Source organism: Genypterus blacodes, unplaced genomic scaffold, assembly GCF_046128005.1.
Source record: "Genypterus blacodes isolate CSIRO-AG114 ecotype Tasmania unplaced genomic scaffold, CSIRO-AGI_Gbla_v1 ptg000067l_1, whole genome shotgun sequence".
Lineage (NCBI taxonomy): Eukaryota > Metazoa > Chordata > Actinopteri > Ophidiiformes > Ophidiidae > Genypterus > Genypterus blacodes.
The window spans coordinates 9,457,020-9,476,389 of record NW_027466879.1 but is presented as its reverse complement, the minus strand read 5'-3'; the positions used below and the strand labels follow the sequence as shown (position 1 = coordinate 9,476,389).

The 19,370-nt window shown below is 43.6% G+C and overlaps 1 protein-coding gene across 2 annotated transcripts in view; it reads right to left on the bottom strand.

The window, feature by feature from the left end:
• Nucleotides 1–19,370, bottom strand: part of LOC143004580 (serine/threonine-protein kinase BRSK2-like) — a 77,290-nt gene that overhangs the window by 39,575 nt on the left and 18,345 nt on the right. The gene's annotated exons all lie outside the window — the stretch shown is intronic.

Sequence of the window (19,370 nt, the reverse complement as noted above, 5' to 3'; positions counted from 1 at the left end):
GTGGTGTCGTAGGAATTCTTGGATCCAAAAATGACAAACTCAGGAGGAACATTACAACTTGAGTCACCCATTCAACTACAGCATACTCACATCAGGGTTTGACAAAATTTGCTCTGATACCCTGATGGTCTAAAGAGAAACAAACTACTATAATCGACATAATCTACAGTATTCCTGCATGCATCTCTGTGACATGCGACCGAATCTGCATCCTCTCACATACACACACGAGTAAGTAGTTTGATTTAAGTCCACCAGGCCCAGATCCTTTTTCCAGTTCCAAACCAAATGGCACCTATTGATCATGGGATGGGATAAACATGCCTGGTTTTAGTCATAGAATTTGGCTTAACGGGGTAATTCTGCTGGAAACACGCCGTGCTTGGTGGAGGTAATGAAGCTACATGTTAATATAGCTGGAAGATTCAGTAAACCTACAGCAGTGATGTATGACTGCTGTACATTGTACCGCAGGGGTTCCAATGAAATATTAACAAATATGACTTTATAGCTCCACCGCCTCCCTCGTGTCGGCCCTCTGAGGAAGAAAAAGTATTTAAGGTGTATGTTAGAGCTCTATGGGCCCACAGGGGGCTGTAAATGTGACTTATCTACACTAAAACACACACCTTACATTTGTGGTCCCATAATATTTTGCACAGTTTTCTCTGATAATTACTCCTCTGACACATGAATGTGTGAACTGTTCGCTCAACAGACACTTCATTTTTATCCAATCACCTCAGAAAAGCATAACAGCACTTCATGTTTGACATTGTTCATTCAATTCCTGGTTATTACAAACATTACTCAACGCCAAACTAGGCTTCGACGTAATGAAACCGCCTCTCCGTCACATTTCTATACTATAATAATGACTCAACTCATATCCTGTTAGTAGTTTTGCTTCCATTCCATTCCAGAGGTTTCCCAGCAAACTGGCATTTAAGATCGATTAGGAAAATGTGAAATATAGACTAAATGAGTTACTTAATTTCAGTGCAGCACTTTAAAAGCACAAAGTCGACGCCAAAACTCTCAACATCCTGCTGAGCTGTTTACATCTACAGGAGGCCAAAGTTGTCAAAATTGTGCCAATGAGTGGATATCGAGAGCTACCCAGTTGGCAACGTTGCGCTATTGAGTTGGGTTGAGTGTGTGATCCATTAGGACGGCTCGATCAAGCCGGGCAGCATCGGGGTCCAGATGGATCACACTCGGATCACGTCTACACGGCAACGAGTCGCCAACTGGACAGCGAGTGATTTCCACTGGTAGACGCAGCTTGACTGGATATGGTGTCTTGTTTGGTTCAGTACCTCTCTCTCTCTCTCCCTCTCCCTCTCTCTCTCTCTCTAACATCGCTCCAATTTGAATTAGTTAACCTCATGGATTACAAAATGTTTTAGACAAGACATTTCTACAAAAATCAGCAGGTTTAGCAAAAAATCGGGAAGAAAAAAACCTGTTATCCGTCCCGTAAATGATTTTTTTTAACCCTATGCTGTCACCTTCAATACCCTGACAGGCTGATTCACAACACTTACACAACACTGCACTTTAGCAGAATGACACAAACTTGTATCAACTCAGTGCACAGTACAGTACATGCCGTTTCCTTTGTTGGTTCAGGGTTTTACCAAAGAAATCTTTTCCATCAGGAAGCACCCTGGGGCCTCCATCAGCCACCCACACACTCAGACACACACTGCTGCTAACTCCGGCAGTGCAGCCACAGGTCAGCAGGCAGGTCCTCTGCAGCTGGAGGCAGAGACAAAGGCTGAGCTCCGTACGCCACTGAAAAGCCATCAAACCTTATTTATAAAAGCTTTCATGTGACATTTACTGCAGCTGAGGTTGAGAGAATGATTTCTTGATTTTCCACAATTTTAAAAGATTGATTTGTCCCTGTTCTTTCATTTAAGTGTATAGTGAAAGCTTTGCAATGTCTTCATACAGTGTCTCTCAATTATTTTCCTTCAGTGCCGAATCTTGGCACATGTTCCATTTCTCCTTCCTCTTTCCTCCCCTGATAAGCTAAATTATAGATGTTTATCCAGTCAAGATATGGGAAGCACCACATCTTGATTTAGCTCACCAGGTGTGTGTCGAGCAGAGAGAGATGGAAAATATGCGCTTCTTTGCTTTTTTTTATTTTGTAATGTCCACAGAAATACACTACGTTCCGAACGCTCTTGTTGCAGCAGCACTGAGTGAAAACAGAACCTTTTAGTTACTGTCTTAAAGGCCTCAAAGCACATGCTGTTCTCATCGGCCGGCTGTGGCAATGTGAACTAACAACACCTCAGATTACAAAACAGTAGTGCGTTTACATACACTCACTACTCTGATCATCTGTCCTTACTGCGATTAAGGCCTTATTACAGTCCACTCCTCTGTGAGTACGCATGAAGTGTTGTGTAATCACAGTATGAGGTTAGTTTGCCCTTTGAGGAAATGTACTCAATGGGCAAACTCTCATTAAGATGTTTACAAGCCTGAATGAATGGGCCTGTTACTCAGACTTTCGATCTGTGCCAATTTCATTCGCATTAAGGGTTGAAGTATAATCAAAGTGCATGTAAACGTACTGACTGCAGCTGGTTTGGACTGATTTGAATGATGTGTTGAGTGATGACCCTTGTAGTTGGTTCAGAACTATAGCTCTCACTTACTTACTACTTTATTTACTTGTCTTTCACTTTGTGGGCGTGTTTGTGGGTACTATCACATTACATGCTGACATCCACTGATCACACACAAAGCTCTCAGGGCAGCTCAGGACACATCGGTTTCTCTTACTGGACGCATTTGAAAAGATGCAACTTTGTCAATTGTTCCACACACACTGCCTTCTACAGAATATCACACAATATAAAATGATGAAATTGAAAAACCCAACCAGAAAAGCGGATTATGTCCTCTTTTTTCCAGCATGTACCACAGCCTTCATAAATAAATAGTAGGAACGCAGAGACAGAGAAGACTGGAGGTGATCCTGCAGCTCAGCGGGACTCTGATGGAGTTTTCTGGCCATCAGGGATCCATCTGTAACTGTCCCCGGCAGATTGATGAACTCGGTGCTCCTCTGAGCGTGCAGCCACGAAGTCTGAGCTCAGACATATTTACTGACAACTTCCTGTTCTGTCACACAAAACCAGTAAAAAAAAAAATCAATAGAATGTGAAAAATAAGACGGATGAAAGAAAAGAGGAATACAAGACGGGAGAAACTGTGCCATGAACTCCGGGAATTCTCACCAAAAAATGCTGAAACTTCCATATCCCATTGTTTATGCGTAGTTGACTGCCAGAACAAACCCACACATTCATTATCCCGAGCGTCCCGACCAAAAAAAGAAATGAACTCACATTAATCCCTGTAACTGCTCATTGTGCTGTCAGTCACCGAGTGTAGCGCCTCCTGCTGCTGCTGTTGGCAACATTGATTAACTGCCTCTGCTGGTTTCAGGAGGGTCAGGCTCCCCTTCCTACTCCCCCCTCCTCCTCCTCTCCCTGCCTCCCCTCACCAGGGAGACCTTTCTCATTGTCAAGTTCTGGCCACAGAGGCTAATGAGATCTCATACATTAAAAACGACCTAAACATTGATTGATGCCATGAATTAAGCATCAAAGAGCGAGCAGGTGACACACTTGTGGTTCCACATCAGCGGGGAAATATTGGATTTGGAATCATCAAGGTGTCTAAGAATAGAGGATGAGCCCAGAGGTTGGATTCATTTGTTTTAAAAGTTTTTAAATTCTTTGCGTCTTAGCAGAAGAATTATTTTAAGAGAAAATGAGGTGAATAACAGAGAAGATTGACAATAAGGGTTTAAATCTGATATAAAAGCAGATTGAAACAGAAAAAATGACACATAATCAAGTCAAAATGTAATATACATACATTTTGATACTTAATACAGAATAATTATTTTTCAATTATGAAAATAATGATGCTGCATGCGCACAAAATATTAAGTTAATGGAACATTAGAGCCAGAATTAGCCAAATGTGTAGAAATTGTATATTCATATTTTTTAATATACTCTATGTTAAAATAAGAGTGTAACCGTAACAAGCGATTTGGAATTAATTCAATTCTGCTCCATATAAATGTAAATATTAATGCACATCCAGTCCAATGAAGGCAATTTGTGTCAAGGTCACGCTCCCCTCCTCCATCACTCCCCCCCCCCCCCCCCCCACACACACACACCTCCATCTCTCCCCTGATGATATGAAGCCCACCACTGAGCAGATATGAACGTTGATGAACAAATGACCGAATGATCCTTTCACGTCTCCCCCCCCCACACACACACATGCATTGTCCCAAAAACATGAAACCGGTGCTCCTTCCTCCATTAATGAGGTAATTAATAAAATCCACTCCGCTTTTATCTCATCTTTCCTCTCACTCTGTCAGTGTGGAGAAGGAGGAAGGAGGAAGAGGGGGGAGGAGGAAAAGAAAGCAGGTCAAGAGAGAGAGAGCGAGCGAGAGAGTGGAGAGGGAGCAAAAAAAGAGAGGGGGGGAAACTTCTATGCTGCTTTCAGGTCATATCAGAGAAACAGAATCACTGTGTTGGTAAAGTGTCAGTGCTTCAGAACTCTACATTCTTAAAGTAGTTGAGTAAATATACTTTGTTGTGAATCTGCCACTGTCAAACTGGTGTCAGTCACTGCTGAGAATGTGTTACTCACCAGAAGCTTGAATTCAAGATAAATCCTACAAGACTTGAATGCATCATTTCTTGCTTCAGGTGAGAACAGGTTGGGTCTTAGTATCGTGGGCTTTCTGCCTCCCTGAAGCTGGACTGCAGGCTGAGTGATCAGCCTAATAACCCCCACAAGCTTTTATTACCTTCCATTTGTTCTCCTGCTGCAGAATCCAGATAAAACCCATGTAATTACCAGAGAAAAGAGGGAGAAGGACTGTGTCTCTGTGTGTGTGTGTGTGTGTGTGTGTGTGTGTGTGTGTGTGTGTGTTAGTGGTGATGGTGGTGACCTCCTCGTGCTAATGGTTTTCTCACTCTGTGGGGAATAACTGTATACACAGCAGGCTGTAAAAGCTGAATACACACACACACACACACACACACACACACACACACTCACACACACACACACACACACACAAACACGGCCATATAAGATGTTCAATGTAACCCTCCCTCAACTGTGACTAATTTACAGGTCCATTCAACTACAGCACATAAAAGGTAGACCATTGAGAAAAACACAGGTATGTCAGCACTCTCACACACACACACACATACACACACACACACACACACAGACACACCTTATATGGAAAAAAACATGGGTCCACCCCTTGCTTTCCTTCTGTGCACACTGAGTGAAAACAGGTTAACTCCCCTCTTTGAGTTAAAAGTTGACACAAACTTCAGCTCCTCACTTTCACGCGTTTATGTAACTGACATGACTGAGAGGCAGGCAGCGCAGTAATTAACCCACAGGAGGGAGAGTGGGAGGAGAGAAAATGATTTTCAAAACGAGGGGAAAAGCAGCCGCTCCACGTCCTCATCGAGCCACATGATGAAAGGAGAAGAAAGGAGGAAGAGGAAGAGAAAACAGAGGAGAGCAGGAGAGCTGCTGAAGCCCACAGATTCAGTCCAACATCCCAAACCTGTGATGCAATCGCTCCAAACGGGTTTTTTTCCAGGCTTTGCTGCCCTTAGAGTCCCAAGATTCCTAATATATCTTACTGATTCTCTGTATCTGGGAAACGCTTTCATCTGTGAGGGTCGACTGAGAAGTTTTGAGCCTTCATTTGTCAACACGTGCCTTGAGATAAAAAAATCAAAAAAAGATAATTTTCTATGCTCGATAACCATTTTCATAAAAGGAAACATCATGTGGGAAAATCGGAACATTTTGCTACGGGTACCATATGTTATACTTACATTAATGGGAGTTACGATACACACACACACAGCTGTAGGTTCTAAATAGTAAGGTTCCACTATAAACTTCTGCTTCTGCTCATGAAGGACACTGACAGTTTGGTGATTTCCATTCCTTCCTTTGTAGGACTCATTTAGTGAAGCGGAGCCAAACATCTTTCCATAAATAGAATACTAACTTTCATTACAAAACCTCTATTTGAATGTGTGTCACATTTCTCCAAAAAGCTGCCGTTTATCTGCAGCTCGACAGACAATTACATTTCAATTACCGCTGATGGTTAAAATCCTGCGCGGCAACAATGCCAACGATGTCATTCATTTCTGACTCGATTTCTGGGGTTATGCTGACTTCATTATGTGAGACAGGGAAATCTATAAGGCTGGAAAGAGTGAGAGAAAAGCTTGCACCCCTGAAATTACTGATTTACTAGGAGCCTATGATTTCTCATTTTGTCTCCAGGTCCTAAAATGTCGTATAGCTCCTCAAAAATGATGCAATTTAATCCCACTAATGTCAACCTTGTCCTTATCTTTATACTACAAATTGTGTGTTGCCAAAGTGAAATGTATTATTTTATTTAAACTTGAGCACAAATCTCTGCAAACACTCCACAAGCCTCCACCGTTACAAGCCAAACACGCATCCAATCGTTTCGATTTCATGTGAAATTGAGTTCCTGACCCTGTAAACGTCCCCTGGGGGATTCAGAATCATGTTTCTCTTCGCGTTAGTGTCACACTTCGGACTGGAAAACAATAAAAAATATCACACACTGTACCATAACCAAAATCTCATCAGCTCCACTCTGCTCCCTGACTGGTGCTTAATCGTCCTGATGACACTTTGAGTATCCAAGTGTTCATGTTGAGACACAGTTTCATGACCTGAAAAGTGTCTTCCCCCTCAAAGATCAAAGGTCACAAAGGGGTCAGGACTTCAATTTCTGCCTGATAGCGTATACTCTGCCGCGTCGCTTGGATCTTCACACATCTGTTCCAAACCAGCTGGGACCTGACCTGACCTGACGTCACCTCTGGATGGATTGCGACATCATTTCTGGGATGCGCATGGGGGCTCGGCCCTGGTTTCAAAATGTCACATTCACTCAGCAGGGCCACATAGGCACTCTGTGTGTCCCAGCCAGCAGCAGAGATTGTGAGGTAGAAGCAGCGTAAAGCATAACGTTACCATCGGAGAGGGAGAGAGAGAGAGAGAGAGAGAGAGAGAGAGAGAGAGAGAGAGAGATGAGCAGAGGACATTACTGAAGCCTTCACTCCATCCACAGTAACATAAACACAGCTCAATTTTATCATTAAGACTAAAATGGTGCTGACCTATAAATGGAGTCATTTTAGTGGAAGTGAAATCATTTTTGAGCATAAAGGATAAGACGACTTTAACTGCTATACGATGTTATCTGAGTGTCTTTACTGATTGTGATGAGCTGTTGTAAGAATGCTTTGTTAGAATGTTTTCTCTGGCGCTGTTTGGGTCGCTCAGGAGCATGGATCAGCTCGGCAGAAGGTTGCGGGGTTGAAAGCTGAGTCCAGTTGAGTCAGACTAGGACAGCTCTCCTTAATAACAAATTCCATCGTTTATCCCCTGATTCAACCTCGTGAATCAATGCCAGACTTGAGTTATCGTCCATCTGGTGGCTACAGTGGCCAGGCTATGACCACGTAGAAGCAACCAAGCACTACAGCCTATATATAGATAGAGATGGATAGAACTTTTTATTGCCTCCACAAAGAATATTACTTATTCCATCTGTCTACTCTGTTTGTCTGTTTTATCTCAAAAAGTCGACTCTACGTCCTGAGGAGGCTCCGCTTATTCAACATCTGCAACAAGATAGGGCAGATGTTCTCCCGCTCGGTGGTTGCCAGAGCGATCCTGTGTGCTGTCGAGTGCCGGGGCAGGAGGTGTGTGATGCGTCAGACGCTAACAAGCTCATCAGGAGGTTCCTGCTGGCCGCTGGGAGAGGAGCTGCACTCCCTGGTGGCTGTCTGAGAGGAGGAACGCTGCACAAACCGCTCAGCATTTGTCTTTTCACTTCCTAACCTGTCCACCCACTGCATCCCCCGAGCTTCCCTTTCCACTCTGCTCACCTGATTCACACACCTGTTCCCCATTTTGCCTCACCAGCCTCCCCAGTATGTAACAGCTATTTCCACATTGTTGCCTGCCAGATTGTCTTTCTAGCTTTGCTGAAAGGTTCTGGTCTGTGTTTTTTTACCATTACCTGTCCCCCTTTGACCTTTTGGATCTGAACTAGTTGAAATCCAATTTCACATCAGCACAGACTGATTGCTTCGGCAACCAAATCAGAGCTTTTGCGTCCAATATCTGAATTGATGCAGCTGCCGGTCATGTAGATAATACAGTGCAGAGCTGATTCAGTATAACAAAATGGTTATTTTCAACAGAAGATAAAGTCCCAACACCCTCTATCTCTCTCTCTCTCACACACACACACACACACACACACACACACACACACACACACACACACACACACACACACACACACACACACACACACACACACACACACACACACACACACACACACCTCAACATTTCCTGTGTAAATTAATTTCCACCCTGACTGGACTTGCCTGATGACTTTCTCACTTCAACACACATCTAATCTCCTAAATGCCTCAGCTAGTCCATGTGTGTGTGTGTGTGTGTATGTACATATATGCAGGTCGCCATTCTAATGTGTGTGTGTGAAGTGTGATTCTCAACATCATGACTCCATTCCATATAACTGAAGTGATCATCGCCTCACGATACTGCAACTTGAAGGAGAATTTGTAAAAATGTTACCAAAAGAGCAATTTGTAGTATAGTATATAATATATAGCTCTACTATATTAATAAATATAATAATAAAGATTTCAGAGCGTCTTCAAGGGAATAAAGAGTGTGTGTGCAGACCTCAGGCAGACCCACTGTGTTTTCATCTAAAATAAGACTTTTATGATTCAATAATCAGCAAAATGACTTTCTCAGACGTTATTAGATGGAGATTGTTTTGTAGCACAAACGCACACTCTTGCACACACACACACCCACACACTTCAGAAATTGATGATATATGTGGAAAGTGTTGACACTCTGCTGCTCCTACAGCTCCCCAAGGCCACAGACCTGCTGAGTCAAACAGCTGCTCAGAGTCCAGCACACAGACAGTGTGTGTGTGTGTGTGTGTGTGCATGTGCATGTGTGTGCGACTGTGTGTATGTCACCTCACTTAATCCAACACAGTGTCAGTGACAATGAACTGATATCAACACCAGCCCTGCCTCCCTCTCTCTCTCTCTGTCTCTCTCTGACTCACACACATGCACTCACATACACACATGCAGACCCACACACACACAGACACACACATAGCATGAGAGCGTGCCGGAAACCCAAACATGCAAGCCATGGTGCTTACAAAGAAACATCGATCGATATGACACAGAACCTACTTAAGCATGCACACAAACACACACACACACACATAGACATAAAGACAAACACAAACACACACACAGAGAAGGAGAAGTCAGGAACAGTAATGGAGCTCTCAGTGGCTTGGGCTAAATGCATGTGAGAGGATGAAAGAGGAGAGGAGAAATGTAAACCATGACAGAGTTTGACCCCAGCTGAGCTCTGAACTTCATTATCCACATTTTGAGTTGAACCATGAAGAAGACACCCTGACTCACCAGAACACAGCTGTGACCTCAACAGCTGGAAATAATAACAGAAAACATGAAAAGTCAATTAGCCCTACCATTCTCACTGAGGATCGACACATTTGCAACAACTCCAAATCCCATTAAAGCAACACTCTGTGATCTACAGCTCAGTTTAGATCAAAGCTACTTTCAGCTCATTACTTTTTAAAGCTTAAACCTAATCACCCTACATACAAGTTTGGATGACATCACACACAGACTCAATCTATATTTAGTGCCGTCTGTGTAAAAATCAATGTATGGATTCCAAACTGTATCCCTTCTGATCTTTGACGTCTTAGTAGGTTACAAAACTATACACACACACACACACGCACGTGTTAAGACGTACAGTACATACATACACAATATGTGTGATGTGAAAGCCTTTGACTAGTCCACACACTCACACTGCTGCAGGCTGCAGAGGTGATTCCTCTGCTCCCTCCATCATGTCTTGAGAGAGCGTCGGCTATTTTTAGCTCCTCTTTCATACATACGCACACACACCCTCCTTCCTCTTGACGTCTCACCCTTTCATACACCAAACCAGCATTCAGCCTTCGTCCGCTCTTCCTCTCCTCTCCATCACACTGCGCTCACTAACTCTTCTGTTTTCTCCCCTTTTTTCAGTCTCATGCATTCCTCTCAAATTGAAGAATGATTTTCCATTTTTAGCTAAGAGGGCAAATGTCCAATGATTCCCACATGTCTGCATACTGACATTAGCCAAATGTCGACTTTGATACTCGAACGCGCGGTTGCCTCCCGGCCTCTCATTTAAAGCCTTCATTAGGGTAAAATTACACTTTTTTGTAAAGAAAGTAGCAAATTGACAACAAAACTAAACACATTAGATTTTAGTTTCATCTTTAATGACCCTGTGCTTTACTCCAGTGCCCCCCCGCCTTAGGACAAAGTTGATGTTTTTAGCTCTACTACCAGCAATGATTTGATGCTTTGGTTGATGACCCTTCACGAGAAGCGAGGAATCGACACAATGTAAGCCTGTGTGAAGTGGCCAAGCAGGAAAACTCCCAGCATTCCCATTGGAACATCGTGAACCTTGCTGGACCTTGATCTGCCACTCTGCCGCCAAGGACAAGAGAGAGAGGGAGGAGGATAAAGCGATGATGAGGATGAGTATAGTGCTTTTGGTGGGAATCTGTTGTCGCCGTGGCATCTGAGCAGTGTGGTGAAGAATGTGATCTGAGTCACAGTGTAGGTGTCTGCCCCCCCCAACCCCTCCACACACTGCGGCTCACAATGACCCCACTGTCGGCAGGACGTAGAACAAGCAACACAGCAGACATCTGCGCGTACACACACACACACACACACACACACACACTATAGCTGCACATTGAGATCGCTCCCAGTGACAACATTCAGTCGCTGGCTTCTCAAGAATTCCCTTCAGATCCTTTAATATATTCACATTCCACACAGAATTCTTTCATTAACATTCTCGTTAAAATCGGAGCACAGCTGCAGAACTGTTACTAGCAGCGGTTCATATATTATCATGTTAAGTGTCAAGATTTAACCACCGTCGTTTCAAAGCAACTAAAAAGCCTGATTAAATAATAAGTGGTTAAGATTTGGGAAGTAAAACCACCTGGTTACTGTGAGAGGAAGACAGATAAATGTGAAAGCTTTGTATCTTAAAAGATTTGCAATCCGGTGGGTTGATAATGTTGCTCTGTGTCCGATGCATGACAAAGTAGGCATCTGTTTGTTAACATGTTAGAACGTGATGTCAGTCCCCTGTGGTTCAGGTTAAGTGGAAATCTTTCAAACCACAATCACAACAGTTCCTCAGCAGCTACCCGACAAACCAAGCAACCATTTCTGCGGACCGCGGCGGTCATAATATGCACTCACAGTAATGTGGAGTGGAATGAATGTCTGATCTGCTAATTATGACTCTGTGGGTTTGCCGGCACTGTGACCAGAGGGCCAGGAAGCTACGTTCTTAATTAGTGGGCTTTACATAACGGAGCGAGAGAACGGAGAAGGAGCGGGCTGATGACAGACCAGAGCCTGACAACCAGGGACGAGAGATAACTTCCACTGTGTAAGCTACAGGGAGAAAATGAGAGGAAGAGGAAATCAATCCGAGTGAAAACGACACTTGCGACTGAATTTAAAGGACCGAGAGAGAGGGAGAGGGAGAGAGACAGAGAGAGAAACTGGGCGACGGGGGCTTTTCCTCACTCGTTCATCTCTGGGAATGTGCGGTCGATGGTAATCCAATCGGCCGTGCACTTCTAACAGCAGACAATGAGCAGAGGAGAGAAGGACTGTCACTTTAACTGAATAACCCAATTTAACAGAGAGAGAGAGAGAGATGGAGAGAGAGAGAGATGGAGAGAGAGAGAGAGAGAGAGAGAGAGAGAGAGAGAGAGAGAGAGAGAACTGCAGCGTCTTCGATACAGCTCGGACTCCATCACTTTAAACAAGATGTAATGCTGTTATTACTTTACAATCAGTGTGTGCACATGCGGGTGTGTGTGAGTGTGTGTATGTGTGTGTGTGTGTTTGGAAAAGTGAAGCAGTGTTAAATGTAGGTATGACTAATGATAAGCTGTTTTTATCTCTGCTACAGACCAAAGAAATGAGATGAGAGGAGAGGAGAGGAGAGGAGAGGAGAGGAGAGGAGAGGAGAGGAAAGGGGACAAGTGTTCTTATCAAACATCAAAGAGGCCTCACTTTGTTACTCTTTCATGACACAAGCTGACACAAGCTGACACAGTGACGGTGACAGTGTGTTATTATAAATCAATACTCTGGTATGGAATGATTGGTGAGTGCTGATTTCAGATCTCACTGTCTGGCACGATGTCATTGTCACTGGGACAAGACACAAATCCCACCAACTGTTCATTTTCTCTGATGAACGATGATTAAAAAGGCGACCGAGCAGCAGAGACGAGGAACTCAAAATAGAAACGTCAGGAAACAGCAAAGACAAAGGCGGCGGAGGATCAAGAAGCTATTTGACGCTGAAACCAAAGAAGAAGAAAGAGAGAATGCATGCGGTCGTTTGAAAGCATTGTGTCCGCGTCCGTGTCAGACGTTACACAGCTTTATTTATTTCAATCCTGCAGCTTTTCCCATTGTTGTTAGAGAAAAGGGCAATTTGTTTCTGCGGGTTTGGCTTGAATCCTCTCAGCTTCTATACAACTACGCTGCAACGTGTCGTGATGCAGACGGGGACATGTCAGCGAACGTTTGTCAGCGAGCGCGGCGACGAACACGGGAGAGAAGGAAAGAAAAGAACGATAAAAAGGAAGGAATCTCCCCGCCGTCATCACCGTCTCCTCCCTCCTCCTCCCTCCTCCTCCTTTCTTTCTCACCAATGAATGCAATTTAATTACCTCACCCCTCATTTCCTCTCGGCTCCCTGAGGACGAGAGGAGAGAAAGATGAACACAATAGACAGAGAGAGAGGAGGACTGAGCGGAGGAGACGGTGGCGCTGACGAGGCAGAGAGGTGGCGGGAGATGATCGTCCTTTTGTTTCCTTAATCCCATACAAGTGTTCATAATAATCAAAGCCCGATGTGTCAAAGGATCATCCAGATGGAGTCCTGCGGAATCTAGCCTCACCACTGATTTATCAGGTCGGAAAAGGAGAGAAAGGAGAGAATAAAGGGAATACGTTTCACCTTTTAAGCTGTAAAGACAAAAGACAAAATGATTAAACAAGAACATCTGAACTGCTAAATCTGCAACATTAATGAATCTACTTCTCTCAGCATTTACATGTCTGAAAAGTCCAAAATCCCAAAATGGCAGTGTTGTACTTGTTCCCTCCTACATTACTTTCTTTCTTACTTACTTATTGTACTTCTTTGCACGTTGTTGGTATTTTGCCTTGGCTACTGCTGCATTTGCTAAAGGCATCTGTGTATTTGTTCCACCTCTAGGGTACTTTCATTCAGTTACTTTTCCCTGAAGCAAAAACAGGGACCATTTACATCCTGAGAATGCACAGTACACACACACACACACACACACACACACGGACACACATGCAGTGCTTTGCTTTGGTCTTCATCCTGGGGAAGAAGGAGCTAATGGTGCTTGTATTGGTTTCGGCTCTACAACATTCGTCTTAGCCTACTTTCCACCAATAATCTCCATAAATACTCCCAATCTCAGAGGAGAGGGATGGCAGAAGACAAATTGCAGCCTCTGGGCTAAAGTGAAGTGTGTGCGTGTGAGTGTGTGTGTGTGTGTGTGTGTGTGTGTGTGTGTGTGTGTGTGTGTGTGTGTGTGTGTGTGTGTGTGTGTGTGTGTGTGTGTGTGTGTTTGTCTGTTGCTTTGACATGGGCTGATTTTTACTTCTGTGCTCTTGGGGCCCGCAGTAGATCAAAGGAGCCCTGGCAACGGCGGCCAGCTTCATGGCATCGTTAAACGTAGATTATTCTCCCGCTCGTCATTTGGATTCTCTCCGTGCCGGCACAAATCACTTCGGCCATTTCCAGCTCGCAGCAGCAGCAGCAGCGTTTCTCTCCCTCAGGCTCGTGTGTCTCTGAAGCTGAAGGTGAGATAAGGAGCAGCAGAGGAGCGTGAGCTGCTGCTTCAGCACCCAGGGCAGCTCCTCTCAAACGCACTGTACTCAACAATACCACTGATACTAACTACCGATGCTGCTGATTACACAAACGCTAATGACACATCTGCTTCAGCACCCAGGACAGCTCCTCTGACACTGCGGCCCCCTGCTGTCGCTGCACTGCAACTCATTACACCAGAACTGATACCAGCTACTGATACTGTTGGTTACGCTGATAATAAGAGTAATAATACTACGACTTCAGCCAGGAGGACAAGCTGCTCATTTTATTGCCCATCAGATCACCGCTTCACACATTTGAACTATTAATTCTACTAATAAAACAGATACTTGCATTTATATTGCTCCAGCACCATGGACAGCTCCTCATGCACTGCAGGTCCCATTATTACACTAAACTGTAATAGGTAAGTACTTGTATCACTGATGGTACAACCAATACTAATAGAAATCAGTAAAATAGTACAAATACTATAGATCCTAATAACACTTTGAATACGATATGAACGATAACATACTACTGATACTTTGGATGTTACTGAAATCAATAATATTACAAATACAATGTATAAATTATTAAATTCATTGGTAGTGAAATACTAATATAAATATAAATACTAATACTCTCACTCACTCACTCTCTCTCTCTCTCTCTCACCCCCCTCTCAGACTAAAGACAGACATTCAGGATCTCCTTCCCTCCTGCTCTTATCTCTATAAACGCTGTTATCCAGGCAGGGTTTCATCCAGCTAACCTGTCTTTGTGTGTCAGTGTGTAACGTGTGATTCTGCTGACGGAGCTAAAGAGCTGAGCTGAGCTGAGCGTCTCTACGGGATGAGGCCAGACCGCCGCGCGGCTCAAAGCTCCAATCAAAGGCCTCGGGCAGGCCGCCGCCAGCTCACAGACGGGCTGAACAGAGGAGGGGCGGATTGGCTACTGCACTCTGCCAGACAGACTGCACACGTCTACAACGCCGCACGCTAACACACAGGATACATCACTGAGGCTGCTGATGGACAACCGCTCACACGTCTCAACAAGTCAGTCAACTAGATTGGATTCGGAGCAGCGATGCAATATTTTCATACTGACATTGAAGTTGTTTTCAAACCCAGTCGTCTGTTTGAGTTTTTATTGTTGCCCAGCTCAGTTTGTCTTCACACAGAACAGTTTGTGTGACTTTACAAGCAAATCAAAAGCCACATGCTCATTGATCAGAGATGTCTCGTCCAGGAGCGAGGGCGACCAAACTGCGAAAACGTTATTTTGCCACATGGAATGACAGAATGGGCATGCACGGTCAAGATTTGGGCCAAAAACCAAAACCAAACTGCCAGCGCAATGTTTTATTTGATGTATTTTGACTTTGTATCATTTTATCTTTTGTGATTTATGAATTTGACCACTTTTTTATTGATGTTACTTTTTATAAGTAAAGATATTTTAGGATGCACCAGAAACACACTGATCATCCTTCCCACTTGACACAACTAGGTTTCATCTGACAAATATGACGATCGGTCATAAAGAACTGGGACACGGTCCACAGCTATAATCCCCTTTATGTTGCTGTGCTAAAGCTGGTGCCTTTTAGTGTCATCAGAGTGATTTAGAACAAAACACCTCCTAAAGCTGGAGACTTCCCCGCAGTGTTTGGGGAATGAAATTGCCCCAGGGCCTCAGAAATAGGTATGTTTTTTTTATTTTACTCTTGTGCTGTCGAGGCTAAATCCTTCATCTTTCCTGCAAGATGGAGACTTCAACTGCAAAGACAAAGGGATTCCCCAAAGTCAGCCACAGTGAGGATTGATGGAAAGTGGAGCAGGAGTTCATCTGCAGAGTGATGGAGGAGGGTGGGGGGGGCGGACTTTTATGAGAATGGGGGTTTAGGGGGGAGCTACTGCAGACATGTGTGTGTGTGTGAGTGTGTGTTAAGCTGCCATTGCTCTACATATAGCCTCTACTGGTACAGGGGGAAAGGGAAGGTCCCAATGCAATCCCTTCTGCAACCGAAGCAAATCCCCCTCACAAACAAAAGATCCTCCATATTTGCTTATCCACCCTGACACACGCACACACACACACACACACACACGCAAAGATACTATACACTCAAATATGTCCCCTGATGTGAGATCCTGGACTCAAAAAAAAAAACCGGGGACCCAAAACACCAGTGGATTCAGAGTTCTGTCTATTTGAGTCATAGACGATATCTTCAGGTATAAAAGAAGCAGATATCCATTAAAAGAAATCCTCAATGTTTCACAAAACACACTGACATCATCACATTTGAATTGAGGCATTCACGTTTCTGGGTCGAATGGAACAGAGTGGGCTTTTCTACAATGGCCGGTTTTCACTCAGTGTGGAGAGTGGTGCCAGCAGAGGACAGTATAGAATCTTATGTGGGGTTTGCTTTCATTGCACATTAGAGCGTTGCGTTGTAGTTTAAAAGATAAGACTCCCAAAATAAAATGAGAAGAAGGAAATCTGTTTATGTCTCCTAAAATCTTTCTTTGGCTCAATGAAACTATGATAAAAGGGCAATTTATTTTAAGTAGATATCACATTTTAAATGGTTCTGCAATATAATTTTATTGAAGATCACAGGCAGATCTCTCTTTTATGGCCGCCTGAAGTGCTCAGTCAGTCAATAAAAAAAAAAGCCATGACCAATATCTGTGCTAATATTTGTCCCAGTTGAAACACATCTGTGCAATATGGAGATGATATGCTGGACATACAGTAGATATGATGAGGTCAGCGTGGCTTTATGGAAGTGGAACACATGCGGGACGCTGCGGGGAAAAAGATTCCAGGGAAACATTATGTTATCATTTATTCATGTCAGATGTGTGCCGGTTGCAGGATGGCTGCAGGGCCCACGGGGCAGATATGATAATGATGAGCGCTGCAACAATATGTTCAGCTAACATCGTGATATAAGACAAAAGATACAGCACAGCGCCGAAGAAGGAGAGGCTTTAGAAGTGACACTTTGATTTGATTTTAGGCTTGTTTGGAATAAGACAAACTGAATAAAAAAAGGGCCTGCAAGCTTCTTTTAGCCATCTGGAGTCGTGGAGTGTTTACTACTTCACTTTTTATTGAATTTGTCTTTCATTTACCTGTAAAAAAGGAAAAAGATTGAATAGAGCGCAAAGTTTGGCTTCTGAGAGCTTTTATCTGTGCAAATTATGTGGATAAAAGATAAAATTGGATTCTACATATAAAATCTAAGACTCTGGAAAATCCTTTAAAGTTCCAGAGGCACTATGCCAAAAACAACAAAAGTCTAGACTATGCGACCATGACAGCATTTCTATGATCCAATGCATAATATTAACATCAGCTGCATTAAAATCTGAAATTCTGAAGGATGAAAAACCTAAAACAATAGGCCTTTGAACGAAGACGATGATTTGTTACAACATTCCGTCCTCCCACCCATCGTGTCTCATATCTCTGCGATGAGCAGCTGTGTGGAAAAGTGTTGGTCAGACAGTTTGTGTGGTGAAATATCAGCAGTGAGGGGAGAGCAGCGTCTCCAGCTGTGAGGAGATGAACAAAATCACCGGGGAAGTAAACTCATCACAGCAGAAGCCCGCAGGCGGCTAACTGCCTATTAACTTCTTCCCTGCTTCCTCTTGCTCCGTCAGCGGTTTCCTGTTGGCTGTGGAAGCGCAGAGCAGGCTTGACCTTCAAGACCCAACACGTATAACACTTACTTATTAACCCGGTGGAGGCTTGTTTGACATTTATTTGCCACCTTAACAGATGAAAAGATCCTCACTAGACAGATTGAAAGTCTGGATATTTCCGATTGACTTCAGTTATGCATCTTGTGGGGCCGGCTCAGAACTTATCAATCAACCCTTTAGGAATAAAAAGAAAGGCAAGAGTGAAGAAAATAAATAAGGAAGAAAATAAAGACCTTGTTTGTTGACCGTCTCTTGACACCCATTTTTATATCTCTTTCTGTGGGATAGTTATTGAGGAGATAGACATGGGTTGAATGATAAGTTCTAAGCCTACCAGAACATTCTTGCTTCTGTTGTCTGTTTGGAGTATTTCGCATCGATGTGGCAATTCTTATTTTAAAAATCAAAGGTTCGAAATCCACAGAGCGTAAACGGAACCTCTGATTGGTCGTGTGGACATAATCCCCAGTGCTGTGATGAAAGGGGTTTGCTTGTAAGCTTTTTCTGCTTTTAAATAGATTCTTATTCATCAATGATAATCTGTGAAAAGGTGCATAATTACACACACAAACAATGTCGAATGCTTGAAGCCTTTTGTTTTCGCTCACAGTGTTTTGCTGCTATAAACAGGCCATTAGTTTGATGTGAGCTGGATGTTAGTTGGATGTTCAGGCCGACACAGGTGTTTGCCAGCGTGGCGACAGACTGAAGCGGCCGCTGACAGAGCGTCTGATCGATGGTTTAATGAAACTTTTATCACTCCACTCTGTCGGATGGATTAACGTCGCTTTGCTTCTAATGGCCGCTCCTAAATCACTGCCATCAGAGAGGCCCGAGCCACAGGACACACACACACACACACACACAGTGACACATAGATTGTTACACAGACACAAGGTTCTATAATTCTCTGCTATTGATCCGTTCTATAACTTGTTTCTCCACACAAACACATCTAATTAACTTTCACTCATCAGCCTGAACATGTAACGTGCAATACTATAAACAAAATAAACCTCTGGTACCCTGAAATGAAACAAGCCAACACATAGGAAATTGTGTGGACAGTGAAATAGCAGCAGACAGTAAGGGTAAAGCTAGATGGACAAGTTATGGTGGATATGGAGTCTGAAAATCAGCTCAGGACTAAATGTAAACAGGCTTTAACTGCTCCATCAAACAGTTTGCGGTGATTATAAATAACAAATTCTCATCTACTGGGCCTGAGCTGCCAAACCAGCGTCGCCTCACTGTGACAGGCAGACAGTGAGCAACATGGAGCAGGAGGACTGAGCGCTGCTGAATGGCACACACAAATCCTATTATGCCACTGTGTGTGTGTGTGTGTGTGTGTGTGTGTGTGTGTGTGTGTGTGTGTGTGTGTGTGTGTGTGTGTGAGAGAGAGCTGTTGAGGTT